The 22792-nt window shown below is 36.2% G+C and overlaps 1 protein-coding gene across 1 annotated transcript in view; it reads left to right on the top strand.

The window, feature by feature from the left end:
- The first annotated feature begins 626 nt into the window (after nucleotides 1–626).
- LOC307180217 (melanoma-associated antigen E1-like) overlaps nucleotides 627–22792 on the top strand; it is a 133771-nt gene continuing 111605 nt past the window's right edge. Inside the window, exon 1 of the mRNA XM_079910327.1 lies at nucleotides 627–769. The gene's annotated coding sequence lies outside the window, so the exon portion shown is untranslated. The remainder of the gene's footprint in view (nucleotides 770–22792) is intronic.

Raw genomic sequence — 22792 nt, forward strand, 5'->3', positions numbered from 1 at the left:
ATAAATTTATTTCTTGATGTATGATATTATAGTTTGCTTTTTAAAAATTATTTTTATTGTGATAAAATACATAAAAAATAAAACTTACTATCTTATCCATTTTTTAAGTGTGCAGTTCAGTGGTATTAAGTATATTGAACCATCACCACCAATGGATGGTAAGCATCACAACCAATGGATTACTATTTAAAATTAATCTTTTCAGTTATATTTTTGAATGATCTTTTTTGTATGCATCAAAGTTACTGACTTATATTAACAGCCGGCAGTCATATTTCATTTTCTGATTTTTCAAGCATTTTACATTTGTTTCTCATAAATATTCTAAGTACATAATGAAAACATACAATGTCTCTTGTCTTCTCTTTTCCAATATTTAGACTGTTGGGAAAGGCAGTCTCCTGCACGCAGTCTTTCTACCTCCACTCAGCTGCATGGGAATGGGCCTTGGGCCTGGAACACTTCCTTACCAAGAGATAAACTGGGCACAGGCTGTGTGGACTCTATCAGCTTGCGTGGGAATATCTTTTCTTGTTTCAGACTCGATGAGTAGTCTTTTGTTTCTGCTGAAAGTGTGTGCGTCACATGGCACCTGGCCAACCCCACTGTTACATCTGTCCTCCGAGGAGAGTGGACAGAGCTCCTTCCCCTGCAGCACCAGAGGGGTACACATAGGTGAAGTGCCCTGCATCTGGTCACCGGGAGGGACTCACTGGCCATGGAGGACTGACGCCCATCACTGAAGTTGATCTTGCTGTCTCGTCTCTAAGTAAGTAAAAGTGTTGTTCCATTCGGTGCTTGACTGTGTTGATTCCCTTCTCAACTCTGATACCAAGATGCAATGGGCAGAAGTGTTTAGAGGCTTCCCCTAGAATTGGTAACTGATGCGTGATGGTCTACACCACTGGGATTGGTAACTGGTGCAACCATGCATGGTTCTCTGTCCAACATAGACTCCCCCCCCCACTTTTTTTTGTTTTCAACTGACTGCATTTGCAGTGGTGATGAAAATAAGCATCGTCCCCTTGACCGTAGAACAATGGAAAAAATCTAGGATTTCAAACAAGGTTATTGCCTTTGTTCCATCTCTCTGCACTTCTTTAGATATTCCAATTATTTATAGATTAGTGCTTTATACTCCAATTTTCACATCAATCATTTCTTTTTTTTCTCCCCATCTTTCATTTTTCTTTTTTTTTGGGAGAACATTTATATACCTTATCCTCTACATCAATATTTTGCATTGCCAATACTAATTTGCACCTTCTAATGTGAGTTTTAATTTTACTCTTCCCTTTGTGGTTTTCTCACCAGCTTTCCTTATTTTTATTATTTCAATTTCCCTTAGAGCATTATTTTAATGTACTATCTTTTTATCTTAGTCTGTTCTCAATATTCCAGGTTCCCCTTTGATGGAGACTAATGCCAGGTGGTATAACTTGGGGCTTCTTAGAAATGCACAACCTGAGTCCACCACATAGAACTACTAAAATTAGAAACCATTCTTAAAAGATCCCCAGTTAACTAATATGTACTTTCGAGTTTGAGAAGTACCACCCTCCAATTTTATCCATAGCACATATCATTTTTTGACATATTATATAACTTCTTATGTTTATGTTTGTTTGTTTATTTTAATTGAAGTATAGTTGATTTACAATATTATCTTAGTTTCAGGTATTCAACATAGTGATTTAATATTTTTATATTCTCCATTTAAAGTTATAAAATATTGGCTATATTCCCTGTGCTGTACAATATATACTTGTAGCTTATTTATTTCATACGTAGTACTTTGTACCTCTTAATCCCCTAACCCTATCTTGTCCCCCGCCTTCCCTCTCTGCACTGGTAACCACTAGTTTGTTCTCTATATCTGTGTTTCTTTTTTGCTATATTCATTCATTTTTAAAATTCCACATAAAAGTGATAACATACAGTATTTGTCTTTCTCTGTCTGACTTATCTCATTAAGCATAATACCCTTCAGATTCATCCGTGTTGTTGCAAATGGCAAAATTTCATTTTTTTCTATGGCTGAGTAATATCCCATTTTATATGTATTTACCACATCTTCTTCAAGTGTTTATCTGTTAAGGGGCACTTAGGTAGCTTCCCTGTCTTGGCCATTGTAAATAATGCTGCTATAAACTGTTGGGGGTGTATGTACCGTTTTAAATTAGTGTACAGTGACAATTTAACAATTTCAGAAATGAAAGGTCATCATTACTCCCATGGTGATTAAAAGAATAATAAAGAATACTACAAACAACTCTATACCTACAAATGTGATAAAATAGCCGAAATGGACCAATTCCTTGAAAGACACAAACTACCAAAACTTACACAAGGAGAAGTAAATAATCTGACAAGGCCTATACCTATGAAAACTGAATCAGTAGTTAATAACCTTCCAAAAAAGAAAACACCAGACCCAGATGATTCTACTGATGAATTCTACCAAACTTTTAAGAAATTATATCAATTCCCCATAATCTCTTCCACAAAATAGAAGCAGAAGGAATGCTTCCTAAATCATTCCATGAGGCCCACATTACCCCATTACCAAAACTAGATAAAGATATTAAGAAATAAAGGAAACTACAGACCAATATTTCTCATGAATATAGATGCAATATCTTCAACAAAATAGTAGAAAATCTAACCCAAAACGTACAAAAAGAATTACAAACTACAAGCAAGTGGAATTTATTCCAGATATGCAATGCTTGCTGCATTTGGAATCCAGAACTGACAAAACAATCTAACAGTATTACAAATGTATGAAATAAATACAATGAAGAGGATAGGGCAAAAGGTGGTGACTTAAGTAACTCTGGAAATGAGTCCAATATGTAAAGACTAAAGGCAAAAGAAACTGTATATAAATGCAGTACTCTAGTTGATAACAATGTTTCCCACGGGGGTTAAGGTTAACGATTCTGCTACAGCTATACACATATACTGAGAGTGAACAATTAAGTAAGTGAATCGCAGACAGTGAGAGCTAGGTTTTTAATAACTGATATATCAAGCAGAGTGCAGTGGGAAATTACAGATAAGCAAGGGAAGAAGCTAGAATGGTTCATGTAGTAATTAGAGTTAGAGACATCAGTGTGAGCTCATGGTTAGTTTAGATATGTGTGTATATATGGGTTAATATACACATGTATATTCCCTTGCTTTGTTAGCTGAGGGCCTGAACAATGACACCCCAGTAGCAGTAAGTACACCTAGTGCTGGGATCTTTCTACTTCTAATACCTTCCTCCAAGAAAAGGAATTGGGGCTCCTTGAGGAAATGGCTGGTTCTAGGACTGAGGCAAGATGAGTCTGGAGCATTTTGTAGTGCTAAAATGTAAGCAAGTGTTTAAAAAAAGGACTTAAACTAATGAGGGTATGTCAAAGGGATATAGGAAAACCCAGGTCCTGAGAGTAATATCTGAGCATACACCTCACTGACAAGAAAACTTCCTATCTCTACTAATGTAGAATCATATTTCCAGGAATAAACTATAAATGTTCTGGTATTTTATGAGAGAAAGGTTGGGCTGACAGATACTTCTTCCTATGATTTCTACTTGAAGTATGCTTAAAGATTTTTGAGAGACTTCTATCCTATATTTGTCATTATCTGACTGGTATTTTTACTTTCATGTGAAATGTGAACTAGTATTTATATGTTAGTGGAGAAGGAAGAAGCAGCGGGGAATGGATGGATGGCTAAATTTTATTAAGCTCTATATGTTTAATGCTATTTAGAGATTTTTGAGGTGGGGGAGTCCCCTTAAACTTTAAATAAGTTATGGCAGGTTGTAACGTGTTAAAAACAATGAGAGAAGCAGCTTTCAAAAGGTGAGCCACTTGACTGTAAATGTAGTTCAGATATACATGGGCTGTGGATGGATGTAGATAGCATCTCTTCATTATTTGGGCTTAGATATCTCTTCCTTCACTGATCATGGCCCAGGACTGAGTTAGATGCCAAAATGTATCTGCAGTGTCTCCACATTTACTGTGTTTTAATGCATTTTACTCTACATTATAACTGACTGTGTGCCTGAACTTCATAGGTAAACCTATATCCCCTCCTAAAGTAGTTTTTTTCTTGTCCTCTATATATCAGTAAATGTAACTTTTACTGCCTGGTCACTTAAGTCAGAAACCTGGAAGGTTGTGAGGCCTCTCTCTCCTTACCACTACTTGTCATGCATCATTAGGTACAACCAATACTATCTTCTCTGTGTCTCTTAAACTCATCTACTCCTTTCCAATGTCATTTCCCTAGTAAAGTTAACAATTCCTAAAATGATGACAATAGCCTCTAACTAGTCTCCTCTTGCCTCCCTCATGTGATCTCCCAACAATGGAAATATGATCCTAATCTCAGCCCCATCATGCCCCCCCCCAAAATTCTTCAATTGTTCTCCTTTCCTTTTATGGCAAAAAAATCATTAAAAGATTTACAAGGCCTTGTTTTGCTAATCCCTCCATCCTAGACTCCTGCTTTTTTTTCACTATGACAGCTGAAAATATAATGCAATGACTGAAGAGTGCAAGGCTCTGGAATGAGAATTCTGGTTCATCTTAGTACAAGTCTGTGTGATTTGACAAGTTTCTTCCTTTCTGTGATTCAGTTAGATCACCTGTTAAATTAGGATGATAAGAGTATCTTCTCAATTGGCTCATGAGAATGCATATACAGGCCTCATTACAGTTTCTCACGTACTTTTAAATGCTCAATTAATTATGTCGTAATTATTAGTAGTATTATTCTTAGTTACAGGTGTCTTAGTTTGCCTTCCTCCAGAATTTGAGCTTGAAATAAGGATTCAAGTGTAAATACTTTATTTGGGAGGTGATCCCACTCAATAACCAACTGGAGAGTGAAGAAGTCAAATAGGAAAGGGAAGGACACCACTAAAAATTATGTTAACAAGCAGGTCACCATTACAGGGAAGTGAAACTCCATCTTACTGTGAACATGCCTTATGGTTACTACACCCAAGGAATAAGGAATCCAGGTCATAACCTCCAACTTGCATTCCCCCTTTTTTTCTGGGCTGCTTGCAGGAATATCAACAACCCAGCACGTCTGACCTGTTCCACACACAGATCAAACATGCTCTGGTAGTCCAATAAAGGCTTCAGAGAGTTATAGACACTTGTGATAGGAAGCTGTAAGACATGCACATGAACTAGCAGTCAGGGCATATGTAGCAGACAGCATCTGCTACAACAGGTAAGAGAACTGAGGCTCAATGAGGTGAAATGACTTGTCCAAGATCATCGCTAGAAAGTGTTTGAGTCAGGATTTGAACCCAGGGACATCTGACTCCAAAGTACCTGCAGTTTTCACCAAAGGATGGTAGTTATCAGCTTAGAGGTAGAGACTAGAGAGGAGTAAGGCTAAATATGAGGCAAACAGTGAAAGAAGTTGGAGAGGAATGAAGACAGTGAGACAGGCTGGTCACTATAATTCAATAATCTCCCACTGTCGGAAGAAGAGATTCAAGAAAATATCCTTATCTACCAACTTACCATTTGGTACATATTTGCTAGCTGGAAGCATTATATTATAGTATATTTTGGTATGAATTACATCATGAATCATAAAATACATTTTATATTAAGATCATGATTTGATTCAGGCAGTACGATTTTAGAATCTACTCTCTTACACTAAACTGCTTTTCATAGTACAAGTATTTAAGATTTTAGATTAACACTCAGACCTGATTCTGAATTTTTATTGTGTGTCTAATCAAATACATATCCTTTGGGAAAATTATGTGGTCTATTAATTTCTTAATTTTCCATAAATGGTTCTCATATAAGTACCTACCTCATACAGTGGGCGTAAGGGCATAATAACTAATATGAGGATTCATTGAAAGTCACTAGTATAAAGAACATGAAAAATAGACATAAGAAAAATCAAAAATGTAAAGGGCAGATCTAAAAGTGAGAAAATACGGCAAATATGAACAACAGGACAGTGCAGAGCAAACATGCAACAGTCCCAAAATCCTGAAGTAACGACCATAAATAAATAAATTCTAATACAGTAGAGGACATATATGCTGAAATAAAGAGAGACTTGAATCTGTATTTTAAAACAATCAGCATGTTTCATGTTCTGGGAATAATTAACAGATCAAAACAAAAATATATTCTGTAAAAATGTTTACAATTGAAGGATAAGGGACAAATTCTAAAAGCACACTTTCAGAAAAACAATGGGAAATATGTCAGACTCACCCTTGAATTCTGTCTGTATCATTAAAGACAAGTAAGACTGCAGAACAGAAATCCCCAGGATTCAGAGGGGCTCTTGGGTAGAAAGAGAATCCCTTCCATTCTCCAGTGCTGGAGCTCATCTAGTCCTATCTCCTCACTTTTCAGGTGAGCCACCACCTGGGCCTGATCTGAGAATGCTGAAAAGCAGAGAGTATTTAACAAGCCTAGAGAGCTGGAGAGGAAAGAGACTCATGGGACACCCAGGTTAGCTGGGCATGCGCCAGGCCTGTTTCTAGGATCGAGGGAAGAGAACAGCTGTCAAGCACATGTGGCCCCTGGAAATAGACCTGGAAAAGGAGGAAACCACAGGAGGCCCTGAGAGGCTTGAAGGCAACAAGCCTGGGTTGGGACCATTGAGGGTACCACCCTCCAGTGACCAGTGGGTGGCCTCAGGGAGCCATTGTACCTCCCTGGGCCTTGTTTTCTTCTTCCCACTATTCCCACTGCTTCCGCAGTACAGTGTTTCCAAATTCCTGACTGACAGCCTAGAATGAGGAAATAGAGACAAGATGTATAACCTTGCTCAAGGTCATGGCTAAGAAGTGAGGAGCCTGGATGAAAACCCAGGCTCTCCTCCACACCAGTCATCCTCCTTCCCATGCTAAAAGGCCCAGCTCCCACCCTGAGTCAGCCCCTCAGAGCAGAGGACCAGTTTGCTCTCAGGTGGTTTCCCTTAATTAATCCTATCACACACCACCTTCTCCCTACCCCTCCCAACCACCTCGAGAGCTCCCTGAGGGCAGTACGAGGTACCATCCCCTCACCCAACCCAACCCAACCCACCATTCAGCACACAGTGGAATGGGTCTGTGATTGATGGATGCAACTATTTCCCTGAAAAATAATTAAAACCAAGTGGGCATTTGCAGCCTCAGCTGTTGGGAAGGCAAGTGCTGCCTCGGTCATTTCTGAAATAATTAATGACTATGCTTATCTAATCTCACTTGAGGTGTCAGGAGCAGCAAAAGAGGAGGGAGGGGTCACTGTTTCTGCCCCACGAGGGACTTGGAGGGTTAGTTTTATAAACTGGGCCTCAGAGACCTTGCTGAGACATCCTCTCCTTCCCTGCTGGGTGGCTTCAAGATTGCAGACAGTTCTGGTTGAACCTCCCCCTGAGGAGACAACTCTAAACATGTTTTCCTCATACTCAGGCCCACACATCTCCACATACAAGCACTTATGCACTGTCCCCACCAGCCACATCCATGGGAAAAAAAAAAAGACAAGTAAGACTGTATTAGTTTGAATAATTTTTGCCTGCAAATTACAGGAATCACGACTTAACAAGTTATAAACAATAAATAATATATATAAAATGATAGAAGGTCCATAGATAAGTTGGCTTCTGCATTGATTCACTCATCTCACTGAAGATCCACATAATTTCAAATCTTTGCTATTGTCAATGTTAGCTTGATTATTGGTTTAGATGCAAAATGGCTGGCTGTCAATGGATATACAGACATGATGTTATTAAGAGGAATACATCAATAAAAGACTATCTCTTATTGGCATTCTGTCTTAGGAGCAAGGAATCTTCCCCAGGAGTCTCCAGTAAATTCTATTTATGAATTTTTAGAATTGATTCACATGCTGAATTCTGAACAAATCCATGGCAATAGCAATAAGATTACCATAGATGAATATGGAGCTCAGGATAGGCTCAACATCCCCTCAGCCATTTGGCTATGGGGAAAGAGAAAGGAAGAGTGAGATGACTGATCAATACCAGGGTTGGGAAAGAAAGAGGTAGCAATGGATACTAGGAAGGCAACTCACAGTGTGCACTGCAAAAACAGTACAGTAAAAATGGAGCAAATTCTAAATAAATAAGAAGGGAAAATGCTGTGTCCCAGAAACTCTATACCTATGTAACTTTCCATTCATATGTAATATTTAAAAAGTTCTCAAATATGCAAGGATTCAGAAGATCCAAAACCGAAAACAATTCTTAGAAACTTTGTGAATTCAAAACTCAGCCAACTGAATTACTGAAATATTTAAGTACTGATGATGAATCTTGCATTCAGTAAAAAATAATGAAATAAATATTAAGTAAAATATTAAGTAAATATTAAGTAAAATATTTTACTTATTGTAAAACCAGAACTTGATATTAAAACTCCTAAAGAGAAGTTACAAAATTTAAATTTAACTACAATAAACTGAAACAAAAAAGCACAAATCCCACAATGTATTACAGTTGGCAGGAAAAAATGAAGTATAAGAATACTGATTTTATTTACTGACATCTCAATGAAAAATAAAATATTTTCTGAAATCAAAAGAGGTATAATATAAACAAAAATAAATGACATAACTTCCAAATTATTTGAGGATAGGGATAAAGCAAAATAGACCATTAAGCCAAAAAAGAAAATAAACATATTAAAAAGGAAAAAATAACAGAAAAACACAGAAACAGGAGCACATAAAGAAATTCCGCTCAATATTATATCAGCAGAAGAACACATCAAGCTGGCTTTTCAGAAGTGCGGGTATTCTGTTAATATAATCAACTGCATCAGTAGTTTAAAGGAATTACTAAAAAGAATCATGAGGAAATTCAAAATCTAATCATGGCTCCTAAGAAGCTAGAAAAGGGAAAGAAAGAAGGGAAGATTCTTGATAATCTCATCATCACAGAAAGAAACTAATCATGATGGAGAGTATTTTCTTCAAACTAAAAATTAAACCAGTGACAAAACACAAGAAAAATTTCCATTCATATCAGTTCCTCCAATAAAAGAATGCCCAATTCTACTATTACTTAATATTGTTAAGAATTTGAGCCATTTAATAATGTAAACTCAAAAAATAAGATCATGTGATCAAAGAAGTGGTCAAAGAGGATTTAATGAAAAACAATTTCTAGAGAACTTGGTAAAATGGTGTATTAAAAATATATCTAGATATAAGAAAATGATAAAACGAATATATGTAATTAATCTAAGTAATTTATAAATAGATTAGACAAAATAAACAAATTCCATTTAAAAAACTATTTAAGGCCAGCACTATACTGATTCCAAAGTCAATAAATGTACCACAAGAAAATGAAACTACAGACCAATATCACTTATGAATATTGATGCAAAAATCATCCAGAGGAAACTAGCAAACCAAATTTAGAGCACATTAAAAGAATTATACACTACGGCCAAGTGGGATTTATTCCTGGAATTACAAGGATGGTTCAACACATGAAAAGCAATCAATATAATCCACCACGTTCACAGAATTAGGGAAAAACACATGATCATCTCCATTGATGCAGAAAAGGCATTTGACAAAATTTAATATCCTTTCACAATAAAAACGCTCAACAACTAGGAATAAATGAAATCTACTTGAACATAATAAAGGGCACATATGAAAAACCCACAACTAACATCATACTCAATGGTGAAAGACAATGCTTTTCCTCTAAGATCAGGAACTGGACAAGGATGCCTGCTTTTACCAACTGTATCCAACAATATATTCAGTTATAGCCAGAGCAATTAGGCAAGGAAAAAGAAGTAAAAGTCATCTAAACTGGGAAGGAAGAAGTAAAATTCTCTGTTTGCAGATGACATGATCTTATAATTAGAAAACCCTAAAGAATATGCACACACATAAAATAGATTACTAATAAGAACCTACTGTATAGCACAGGGAACTCTACTTAATACTCTATAATGAACTACATGGGAACAGAATCTTAAAAAGAGTGGATATATGCATATATATAACTGATTCACTTTGCTGTACAGCAGAAATTAACACAACATTGTAAATCAACTATAGTCCAATAAAATTTTTTAAAAAAAAGATTACACACACACACACTCCTGTTAGAATAATGAATTCAGCCAAGTTGCTGGATAAAAAGTCAACATACAAAATTCCCTTTCATTTCTATACACTAACAATTAAAAAATCCAAAAAGGAAATTAAGAAAATAATTCTATTTTTAATAGTACCAAAAAATAAAAAAACATTCAATAAACTTAACCAGGGAGGTCAAAGACTTGTACACTGAAAACTATAAAACATTGCTGAAAGATAGTAAAGAAGACAGAGATGTAAAGCCATCTTCTGTCTATGGATTGGAAGACTTAGTAATATTAAGATGTCAACATTACTCAAAGCAATCTGTAGATTTAATGTAATCCTTATCAATATCCCAATGACTTTTTTTCTGTAGAAATAGGAAAATCTATCCTAAAATTCACATGGCATCTCAAGGGACCACAAATAACCAAAACAATCTTGAAAAAGAACAAAGTTGGTAGTTACATACTTCCTGATTTCAAAACTTACTACAAAGCTACAGTAATCATTATGGACACATGGAATGGGAAAAAATATCTTCAAATCATATATCTCATAAAAGACTAATATCCAGAAATATTTAAAGAACTCTTATAATTCAACAAAAATCGAACCCGATTGAAAAATGAAAAAAAGGACTTGAATAGACATTTCTCACCAAAATACATACAGACACTAATAAACACATGAAAAGATGCTCAACATCACTAATTATTAGGAAAATGCAAATCAAAACCACAATGTGATACCACTTCTCACACATTAGGACGATTATTACCAAAAGCAGAAAATAAATATTGGGGATGATGGAGAAAATGCAACTCACGCATTGCTAGTGGGAATATTGTGCAGCTGCTGTGGAAAACGGTATGGTGAGTCTCAGAAACTTAAACATCAAATTACCTTGTGATTCAGCAATTCTTTTACCAAACCAGGTTCATTTTCCCCAATTTACAGCAAGCCCAAATGCTGAGACGCCAAGGTTTGCAGCAGAGAGTGTTTGCTCACGAGGCAGCTCGGCGAAGAAACCGGAAAACACGTCACAGATGCACCACCCTGACGGCCAGGGGGTGGGGGGTTGATGGGATAACCAATAAAGAAGCAGCGAGGTCTGGGGAGTGGGGAGTATGGGGAGTGGTGACTGGGAAAAGGTGCGGTAATCCTCGTTCTACACAGGTGTAAGTAAGCTACAGGCCTCTGCACGTTCCAAATTGGACGGGCTTAGCACAATCTGAGGGTGGAGTTTTTGGCCCTCTGACGTCAAAAGGTCAACAAGGGGACACTCGAGCATGCCCAGTTGGAGGGTCGGTGGTCCTATTCCATCTTGACCAGCTCAGCTCAAAGGAGACACAACTGACTCCAAGTTCTTGGAAAACAACTCAGGCAAACATCTTATTGTTTAGGCTAAGTGCTGGGCCGCTTGGAGCACGTGCAAGTCTTAAAACGACCTTGATTAGTGAAGGCAGGTGAAGTGGATTTGACTAATGATTAACCACAGTTTCAATTCTAAGTATTTAGCTAAAAGTGTTGAAAGAAAGGACTAAGATATTTTTACAGCCAAGTTCACAGCAGCATTATTCACAATAGCCAACAGGTGGAAGTGTACCACCCAAGTGTCCCTGGAAGGATGAGTGGATAAACAAAATGTGGTATATACATGCAATGGAATATTATTCAGCCTTAAAAAGAAAGAAAATTCTGACAATTGCTACAACTTAGGTATATCTTATAGACATTATGCTAGTTGAAATAAGCTAGTCACAACAGGGAAAACATTGTATGATTCCACTTATATGAGGTACCTAGAGTTTGGATAATGTAAGGATGAAAATTATGCCTAGATTGCTATGTAGGCTTAATGCAATATCAATACAGATCTAATAATTTTGTTTTTGTTTTAGTTATTGATAACATGATTCTAAAATTTATCCAAAAAATAAACACAAAAAAATTCTAAGTTTTTGAAAACGAATAAAATGCAGTGACTTTTTCAGTATCAGTTATTGTAATTGCTTGTAGAGATACAATATTTAAAAGACTTTGGCACTAATTCCACAACAGTTTAGAAAACCCAAAGAGATAACCAGGCATACATAAAAAATTGAGTGAACGGTTTAAAAAGTAAATTATAACCAGTCGTGGAAGAAAATATTATTGAATAAACATTTTTGAGATAAATGGTTACCCTTGAAAAATGTATATAGACCATTACACAATTCACCAAAACTTAAAAAATTATTTAGAAAATTATGAGCATTCCAACAGACACATGGGAAAAGGAGATGGATACTCCATTAAAAGAAAAAAACTGAAGAATATAAAAATCAGAGAGCATCATAAAAGTTGCCCAAGTTTCAGCAGTCATCAAAGAAATACTTAAGATTGTTATTTCCCCCATCAAATTGGCAAATAGTCACATAGATGATGTGTACATAGTGTATGTGTGTGTGTGTACTTGTGTATCAAGAAACTAACAAGAATGCAGGGAGAAATAATGTTATATGCTATTTTTAAAAGTGTAAACCCTTACAACATCTGTCTGCAATTCAATCTAACAATATGATATAGAATGCAAAATAAGAGATTCAGCGGGAAAAAAATTCAAAGGCATATGCTTAGGAAATGTTCAATGACAAACACAAAGTTTAGTTTACAAAGATGTTCACCATAGCATGCATGCATTCATTCATTCAACAAATATGTATCAAACATTATCCATATAAATGTCAGTGTTCCGGGCCCTATGTTAATTTCACGTCTCATAGAACTTACTTTTCAAAAGAGAAGACACACAATGGAAAATGCAATGAATAAAAACAATAATTACATAAAGTGATAATGGCTATGAAAATCATAAAACAGGGTAATATGTTAGTGTCGAGAAGCAAAGGTCTCCCTAAGATAGTGACATTCCAGCTGAGACCTGACTGTTATAAAGGAGCCACCATGGCTTTGGGGACAGAATACTTTCCAAGCAGAAAAAAAAGCAAGGACAAGTAGAGAATGAAATTGGAATGTTTGAGCAACAGAAAAAAAGGAGTGTGTAAGTAAGCCCAATAGGAACAAGGTGAGAGGAGAGGTAGAGGCTGAAAAGACAGGTAGGCAGGGAGATATCTAAACCTTACAAAGGCATTTGGATTTTGTTCTAAGCCCAGTGCAAGTCACTGGAGAATTTGAGGCAAGGAGATAGTGATAACTGATTAACTCATTAAAAATCACCTTGGTGAAGGAGAGAATGGACCACGCTGTGGCAAAAGAAGTAGTAGAGGGCTTCCCTGGTGGCGCAGTGGTTGAGAGTCCACCTACCGATGCAGGGGACGCGGGTTCGTGCCCTGGTCCGGGAAGATTCCACATGCCGCGGAGCGGCGGGGCCCGTGAGCCATGGCCGCTGAGCCTGCGCGTCTGGAGCCTGTGCTCCGCAACGGGAGGGGCCACAACAGTGAGAAGCCCGCGTACTGGAAAAAAAAAAAAAAAAAGAAGTAGTAGAGAGACCAGCTAGGTGTCTAATGAGATGAGGAATGATGGCGACTTTCACTGCAGCCATTCTTCTGCAACTTTATTGTTCATATGATTCTCTCATGAATCTTGCTGAAGTTCTGATTCTGATTCAGCTTGTTTGAGATAGGACCTAAGATCCTCCATTTCCAACAGGCTCTCAGGTGAGAGAGGTACTGCTGGCCCAAAGACCACACTCTGAGTACCAAGGCTCTGGTCAGATGGTACCTTTAAAATTTAAAGTCAGAGAAGGAAGAAAGAATACAGCTTCCATTTACATTTGGAGTTACAGCTGTAGGTGCTGCTGCAGGGCTGGATTTGGGGGGTAAGAGAAAGAAATGACTGTTATGACTACAAGAATTCTTTATGTTAGCACAAAGTCAAACCAGCGTAATTACCCAATAATAGGTTAATGAAAGCAGATGGAATATTATTAAAAATCTGAAAATCATATTTTAACATAATCTTTTTTACATGGGCAAACAAGATTTACGATACCATCCCAACTGTAAAACAGGTGTAGCACATATGGAGAGATATATATCAACATGGAAAAAATATCCTTAGGATTTTTTTCTTTGTATTTTTCTTACATTTTTAATAAGCAACTTCGATTACTTTTATAACCAGAAATACTTTTTATTCCTTTTCTGTAAAGATCTAAAGCCTATGTAGCAAGATGGCATCATCTGTTTAATTTATAGTGGAGGGCACATAGATTTGTTATATTTTCTCCTATGTTATTGGTATGTTTGAAATATTTTATATTTCATATAAATAAATGAAAATTTAAGCCACTCTTTTAAAGGATCTCATATTCTTATTTTCATAAAAAGTATAATGTAACCTGCAGGTACACAAGCACAATCTTTTTGAGTACATGGGCCATCGCAATTAATCTTCCACTTTATTTTTATATTTCCATTGTGTGAATTGCCTGCCTGGAAAGTTTTATTTCTTGACTGAGTTTTAGTGTTTTCTACATAGAAAATTTACTGTTTAATCAGGGCATCATCGTTTAATAATATTTTAAAAAAATGTAGCCACGACTTTCAGTGTCAGGCCTCTATCTTTCTACCCAGTAATCCTGCTGGAAATGTCAACAGTCCAAGGTCTGATGATTGGGAAGTGGTGCCTGGCTGGGCAAGAAGGGTTCTGGGGGGCACAGAGAATGCTGGCTATGACCCTGGCAGGTGGCTTGCAGTAGGGGTGAAAATACGTGGGAGTGTTTGGTATGGCAGTATGGTGGGACATCTTCATGCCCCTGCAGAGCCAGCGGAGTGAGGGGACACAATCATGCTGGTAAGTGAAAGCTTGATACCACTGCTGTCAGGATGTGACAAGGAAAGAACGAATTAGGTCTAGACCAGTGCTTTTCAAACAACATATCAATCCACAAGCATTAGGTGGCAACAGCATATGTAGTCCTGCAGGCGGCAAAAACAGATTTTAAATCTTCTTCCTTTGCCCTGGAGGGGTTTAAAACCTACAGAAAAAAATAAGATCTACACAGAAGTACCAATTTGAAAACATATTTTAAAAGTTCTAAAGGAAAAGGGAATATCTTTGATGATAAACAACTGATTATTTATTGTATCAGGTAGACTCACTGATTTTGCTTGTAAATGTATCATATCTAGAGTAACTTGAATATGAGTCCATTTTTTCCTATTTGTGGAAACTATCTTTCTATGTACATGATTTCAGGTAATAACAGAAGTGAATTTCCTCTGGACTGCATATGTTTGCAATTGTTTATTCAATTTGTTTCATCTTCAAGTAAAGTCATGAAATGCGAAGCCACGTAGTAGTCCATTCTGGTAAATAAGGGGGGTGAAAGCTCTGTCCAAAGCCTAAAACACTGACCTGAGCTGGTCAGCACGTGAGCTTTTATTTTCCGTTGTAAGAGTCTCAGATACTGGAATCTGTTCTCGTGTGTGTGTGTGTGTGTGTGTGTGTGTGTGTGTGAATGTATATGTTCCTATGAGTATGTATATATTACACATTTTCCATTATATCAAATATGTATTCCTATGGTAATTATGGACCAGAGGATGAAAACCATAAATATTTGTGATCTCTGAAATGACAAATTGTTTTAGAATGGGGAAAGGTTAATTAAAACTTATGGGGCTGGTAAATCAGAAAGTCATTGTATACAATTTTGTCCATTTGAACTCACACTTAATGAGTGCCTAAAACGAGGTCAGCAACTTTTGTTTCCATTCTCAGCCTTCATTTATTTCCTCAAACGTGTAGACTAAGAGAACAATTAGATTTGCACAAGAGCATGACAGGAAGGGAAATGAGGATCAGGGTTGTGGGGAAAAGCAGACAGACAAAACACTGTACTCTGTAAGAAGAAAAGCAGAGAGCTGCCACTTACAGTTACTCACTGCCTTCCTAAGTGTTCATTGTCTCAGGGACCCTACGTGGGAGTTAAACGTTGGAAGGAAGGAGGAGACAGTGAGACGTCATGGCGGGCTCCTCCATATGTTACCATGTGCGTCTCTATTTCCACAGGCCCCAAATGATCTCCTATCTCCCATGACACGTGTACCCTAAAACTGTCAACTCGGCAGACTAAGCAAACTAATTGAAATTCTACAGAAATCCTTTCCCTGCTTACAAAATTTAACAGAAGTGGGAGTTTAGGGGGTTCGTTCAAGAAAATGTGGCTTCTAAAGGTTTAAATAAAACTTCTTTTACTACTGTAAGAGCTTCACGTATAAGGTGAACCTTCATTCCTGAGGACAAAATTCTAGTGAAATAAAAGGAGTGCACATTACGGATGCTTTCACACAGATGTCAGTATTGGTCGTTGTTCATGTTTTATTTATAAATGCAAGATTTCCCACAAAATTTCCTGGATCGTTGTAGTCTACTGTTGGTATTTACTTTCGGGGCTTACTATTTGGGGAGGTCGATAAATGATTAACTGCAGCTTATTTTGTTTTAGCCAGGGCGTTGGATAGACTGCATTTCTCACTTTGTCTTCTCAGCAGTTGTGTGGATTATGGAGATGAGCTGTGGCTCTAGCAGAAAATGCATCATTTATATATGTCAGTTGGATGGCATCACGTGCCTGCTCTGGACTTTTTCTCAGAGGCTGTGAGATTTATGACCATCATAAAGCCTTTTTTCCCCCCATAGATCATGTTAGTAGAATACTCGTACCTTTTCTGGACTTCACCCTTTCAGAGACCAGCCAGAATCAGAAAGAACAAGATGCCGTTTGGGTAATTTTTACCAAAATGAGAAAATGACTCCATTCTCCCCAAACTTCCCTCTCTTACAGAACTACTAATTATTCAGCATACATAGAGATCTAGCAGATTATTTTTCCTTTTCAATATATTTTGTTTGAAAAAAAAGCATATATTTATTTTCATAAAAATCTTTTTTAGAGCAAAAGATATAAGTTGCTTAGCTTGGCAGAGGTCTAGGGTAAAATCCATGCACACAACACAGGACTGTTTTCACTAATGTTCTCCGCAATTCTCAGAACTATACATGTGGTTTCATTTGTCCCGTCTGTGTAAATGATTGTCTACCATTGATATCATGTAATCAGAAAATAATTTTCATAATCAGAGACCACTTCTAAAGCAGTCATGTATGTGGCTGAAGGCAATGCAGACCTTAACAGTGTAACATCACCAAGTCAAAGCTACGATTCATGAAGTAACTGCTTACAAAAAGGAGGACCATGCTTGATTTCTCCTTCTCTCAATTTAACCTGCCTCAGTCCCTCCCTCTCCAGCAATGCAAAGAGGAATAAAACCCTTTTTTTACCTTTAAAAATGGCACCAATTAGCAAAAAGAAAAACACAAACAAAAATGATACAAAACATAATAGATGAATTAAGTGTGATTACAGCAGAATGATGAGCTTATCTAAGAAAACGGACATAGGCTTCAAAGAGAAAAAGCTAGCATTTTGAGAAATGTATTTCCCTCTGGCCGAGACCTTTTCTATCAGTATGAAAAGAGAAAATAAGGAAACTCAAAGTATTAAAAATATAGGTAATTGGGCTTCCCTGGTGGCGCAGTGGTTGGGAGTCCGCCTGCCGATGCAGGGGACATGGTTTCGTGCCCCGGTCCGGGAAGATCCCACATGCCGCGGAGCGGCTGGGCCCGTGAGCCATGGCCGCTGAGCCTGCGCGTCCGGAGCCTGTGCTCCGCAGCGGGAGAGGCCACAACAGTGAGAGGCCCGCGTACCGCAAAAAAAAAAAAAAAAAAAAAAAAAAATATATATATATATACAGGTAATGAAAATTATATAATGTTATATATCAATTTTATCTCAATAAAAAGCAAAATATAGGTAATGGAGCATGTAGAATCAGAAAACAGTAACATAGTTTTAAATGCTAGTATATGTAAACACACGGAACCACTGTTATATTAACAGAGACGTATTATATCTATACATCTATACAATAGTTATCTAGCTCTAGATACACACAAACACACACACAGCATATACAAGAGCGAAGACAAATGCCAGAAGGCCAAACTTGGTTTTGAATGAATGAATTACCCATGAGCAAATACTCCTGTATCTTTCATTTTCATTTGTCCTCTCTTGCAGCATCCTCATAGATTAAAAAGAATCTCTTTCTCTGCCAATTTTCACCTTTTTAAAATATTTTCTTCATTGATTTTCCCCCTTTTCTTTGCATCAGACCTTGAAATTCGTAAAAATGGGGTTTATTTACATTTCCATATTCACTTCATAAGCATGCATTAAAGGCTTACTGTGTGATATGGAAATATGACTATAAAAGGTTTAGATTGAATATGTTGTGACTCCAGGAAAAGCAAAAGTGAATAACAACAAAGAAAAAGTCTTGATATGAGCTGCTTTCTTGGTGATTTATCACTTTTGCCTGAGCATTTAATTCATCAAAGATTTGTGATTTTGAGTCTTGTTCTCCCTTGGGAAGACCAAGGTTTGTTTGGGTGTTGCTGAATTATATTCAACAAAAGGTTATGTAATCATCTAAGTTATGTAATAGAGAGACAACTTATTACCCTGATAGCATGTGAAAAAGAACCTGAATTCATAGATTCAAGGAGTATTCAAGATGGAAGGATCATAGAAATGTTTGAACACACCTCAGTCATACAGATGGAGAAGTTGAAATACAGAGAAAAATAAGGTCATGGTCCTACCTTATGTGTTGCTGATTATACTGGTTTAGTAATATGGATCTAGGTATTTTAAAATGTTATTTTTTAAAATCAAATTAAGCAACTTATATTGAGTGTCTACATGCAGTAAAGCTAACAGTCCATTTTTATTAAACATTGACATATTTTTGGTGCTGCTAATCCTTTAGTTAATTTCAAAAGTATTTTATGTATACAGCTAAGAGAATTTTTCAAATATTTTATTTTTAATTAAATTCTTTATGATATTTTTATGAGGAACTTGAGAAGCCTTCTGCACATCCTTGTGTGCCCTAAGTTAAACAAGAATTCTCCAATTTGAGTTTTTCACTTTATAGCATAATGGAACTCATCTATTCTCAGGAAAATTAGCCTTCCACTTAAATGTCTATCTTTGACAGGAAAGGAAGCTTAGAGGTGTGTGAAAATATATATGCGCTTTTACAATTCTGATACTCTCCCATCAGAAAGTGCCAAAATACCTGCAAAGAAAACTCTTTTGTCAAAATCAATTTTATATGAAGGTTGATTTAATGAGCAGTTTTTATGGGGCATAGAAATCTCCGGCACCTTCTCTTTTTGTTGCCAACCAGTTTCATTAATCACGAAGCAGCTAGATTTCACAACCAACCATTAGGACAGATTTCCAGGACTTTGGCAGACCTTACCTCCAAAAATTCTTTCAGCAACACAGAATCAACTTCTCAAAGAATGTAATGTATTGCACGTAAAATCCTGTAGGGTGAAATAGGCATTCTAATTAATAGGAGTTAGTGATGGGATACATTTCATATCATCTAATACTGACTAGAACAAAATGTCACCCTTCTATCATTCTAGCAAGAAGTTTACACTAAATCCTCATTACCTGTTCAGTAGTAGAAGGGGATTAGCAATGAGGTTACCTTAATCACAAAAGATTGGGCAGATCTACAAAAGCCTCCTAAATTCACAGCAAGTGGCAGTCCAAAAGACACTACTATAATCTCCCCGGTCCATATGGTTGATTTTCAATTTTGTCAAGGGAAGCTATCTTGTGGTAATTCCAATAGTTCCTGTGGTGCTGTTACTTCTGAGATTGTCAACTTTTACTTTCTGAATTCTAACTTTCATAAAATTCTTTCATTTTTCTGACTCTCCCTGGAATCAGAAAGGGCATTCGTAGTCAAAGAAGAACTGAACAGGAGACTCTGTTTCCTGAAGGATTCAGAAATGTATCACCTCGCTCACTGGACCAGCTTAAAGCAAATATTTTTACAATAGATCCTTTGAGAAATTTTAATTTGTGAATGTTAACCTTTCAAAGTTGAAATAAAATAGAGCTAGAGATCCATTTATGAGATTATGTTTGAAATTTTAAATATATCTGCCCCTATTTTCACAAACACAGAGATTTCAAAAATTCTTCTGAGGGATTTCAGTTCCAGGTGATATGATAGGTTAAATAGCCTAAACAACTCTGAACAGCAAAAGAAAAAAGACAAAAAACTGAATGAAACACATGAACATAACTGAAAGTATCCCTCAGCTGGCAAGAAAAAAAATTTCAATTTTAAAACAAAGTCAAAGTGGTAAAACTGGAAGACAAGTAATGACATAAGTTTTTGAGGTGAGGGTAACTGCAGAAGCCTGGTGAATCTGAGCTTTTTTTCTGTTGCCTGATCAGGATTAGAAGACAGGAGGAAAAGCTATGGTCTGCCCATGCCAGAGAGTCTAAAAAGAGGGCTACCTCTTCACTCTGATGTTAAATGAGAAATAAGCCTGTCACACAGAAGAGGATGGCAACACAGCGGCAAGGAAATTACCTATCTTGACTTTAGTGCTTAAAATACCTATGGTAAGCGACTTGCCTGGTGGTCCAGTGGTTGGGATGCTGCTTCCACTGCAGGGGGCATGGGTTCGATCCCTGGCTGGGGGAACTAGGATCCTGCATGCTGCATGCCAGCCGAAAAAACGAAAAAAAAATCTATGGTAAACACTAAAGGATTAGATATAAAGAGGGTAAATTGCATTCTATTAGAAGAGAATAATTGAATGGTAGAAAAAAAAAAGAACCTTAATCAATCAAAAACAAGACAAAAAGGAAAAGATAAAAAGAATGACCAAAAGCAGAATATATAGAAAACATAATTAAGATTCAAAATAAATTAAATTGAGCAAATAATCATAATAAATAAATATGGACAAGTGTATCCAATTAAAAGTAAAAGAAAATCAGTCCTGAATTCACTATATCTAGCAATATGTTGTTTATAAAGGGAACCCTCAAAACATTAGGATACATAATTCTGTAACTATGTATGGTGATGCATGTTAACTAGACTTATTGTGGTGATCATTCCCAGTATATACAAATACTGAGTCATTATGTTGTACACCTGAAACTAGTATAATATTGTATGGCAATTATACCTCAATTTAAAACAAACAAACAAACAAAACCCTAAAACATTAAGATACAGAAGTCTGGAAATCAAAGGGTGGAGTCATTCATACCGGGCAAATGCTAACAAAAAGAAAAGCTGGTATAGATAAACTAATAACAAACAAAATAGACTTGAACACCAAAAAGTATGTATTACTTGAAATAAAGAGGATCTGGTCATAATGATAAAACTTTCAATTCACCAAGAAGACATGCAAATTCTAGACTTGTGTGTACAATACGTGGTATCAAAACAACTATACCAAAAATTTACAGACCTAAAAGGAGAAATACACAAATACGGCAACATAGTGGAAGATTTTAACACACTTCTCTCAGTGATATCAAGGGTATAAAAACCAGTAAAAATAAAAGAGATGAATAAGCTTCATCTTATATATATGGGATACTAAACCAAAAATTTTATTCTCATTTCTCTTCAAGAACACATGGAATATTTAAGGAAACTGATCACGTATTAGGTGATAAAGCAAGTCTCACCAAAGTTCAAGGGAATGCTATACTACAGATAATATTCTTTGACCACAATGCACTTACATTTTAAATTAATAAAAATAAAAGTAATTTAAAATATCCATATCCCTGGAAATTAAAAAAACCCAAACTTTCAAAGAACCCATGGATAAAATAAAAATAATGAATATTTTTTTCATTATTTTTTCACATGTAATATTCAGCACATGTGTTTGAATGTTATACCTCAATAAAGCTGTTCAATATAGTTAAGATCTAAATATACACCTAAATTAGCTTTAGATTTGAATTATTTTAATCAAAATCCTAATAGTGATTCTCATGGTAATGTACAAACTGATTCTTCCATGTTTATGTAAGAGCAAAAGACAATAGTCTAAAGAAGAACAGAACAGAGATTTGTCCCAACCAGCTATCGGGACATTAAAAGCAGTGTTAATTAAGGCATAGATTTGGTATTGTAGTATACAACTTGATTCAAAGACTGGAAAATGTAGAAATTGGGGAGTAGTGGATTATTCAACAAGGCACTGAGACAATTTTTAATTTACATGGAAAAGCACATTAGATCCCTACCCTTATATACCATAAAAATTGAGTTGGATTAGATAATCATAAAAATCAAAAATTAAAACTTTTAGAAGATAGTATAGATAACTAAGTTTATGAACCCTGGGTAGGGAAGAATTTCTTAAACAGGACTAAAAATCGATAGCCATGAGAAAAAACTTGTTATCTGAAAATTAAGAACATTTGATTAACAAGAGACACTGGAGAAGAAATGAAAATTTAGGGTACATACTTGGAGAAGTCATTTCCAATTTCTGTAACTGATAAAGGAATATCTACTTATCTATCATCTATCAATCATTTATCTAAAGATAGATAAATAATCAATAAGAAAAAAAGAAAAACAGACCCTCAAAAACCCCATGAACAACAGTTCTCAGAAGAAGAAAATCCAACAGATATCGAGAAAGTAAAAGCTGCTCAAACTTATTAAGAATAAAGGAAAGTCTGAGAAATCAAGTGACGTTAAGAATGTATGACAACAGGAATTATCATACACTGCTGACTGGAGTACACA

The sequence above is a fragment of the Stenella coeruleoalba genome, assembly GCF_951394435.1.
Source record: "Stenella coeruleoalba genome assembly, chromosome: X".
NCBI lineage: Eukaryota > Metazoa > Chordata > Mammalia > Artiodactyla > Delphinidae > Stenella > Stenella coeruleoalba.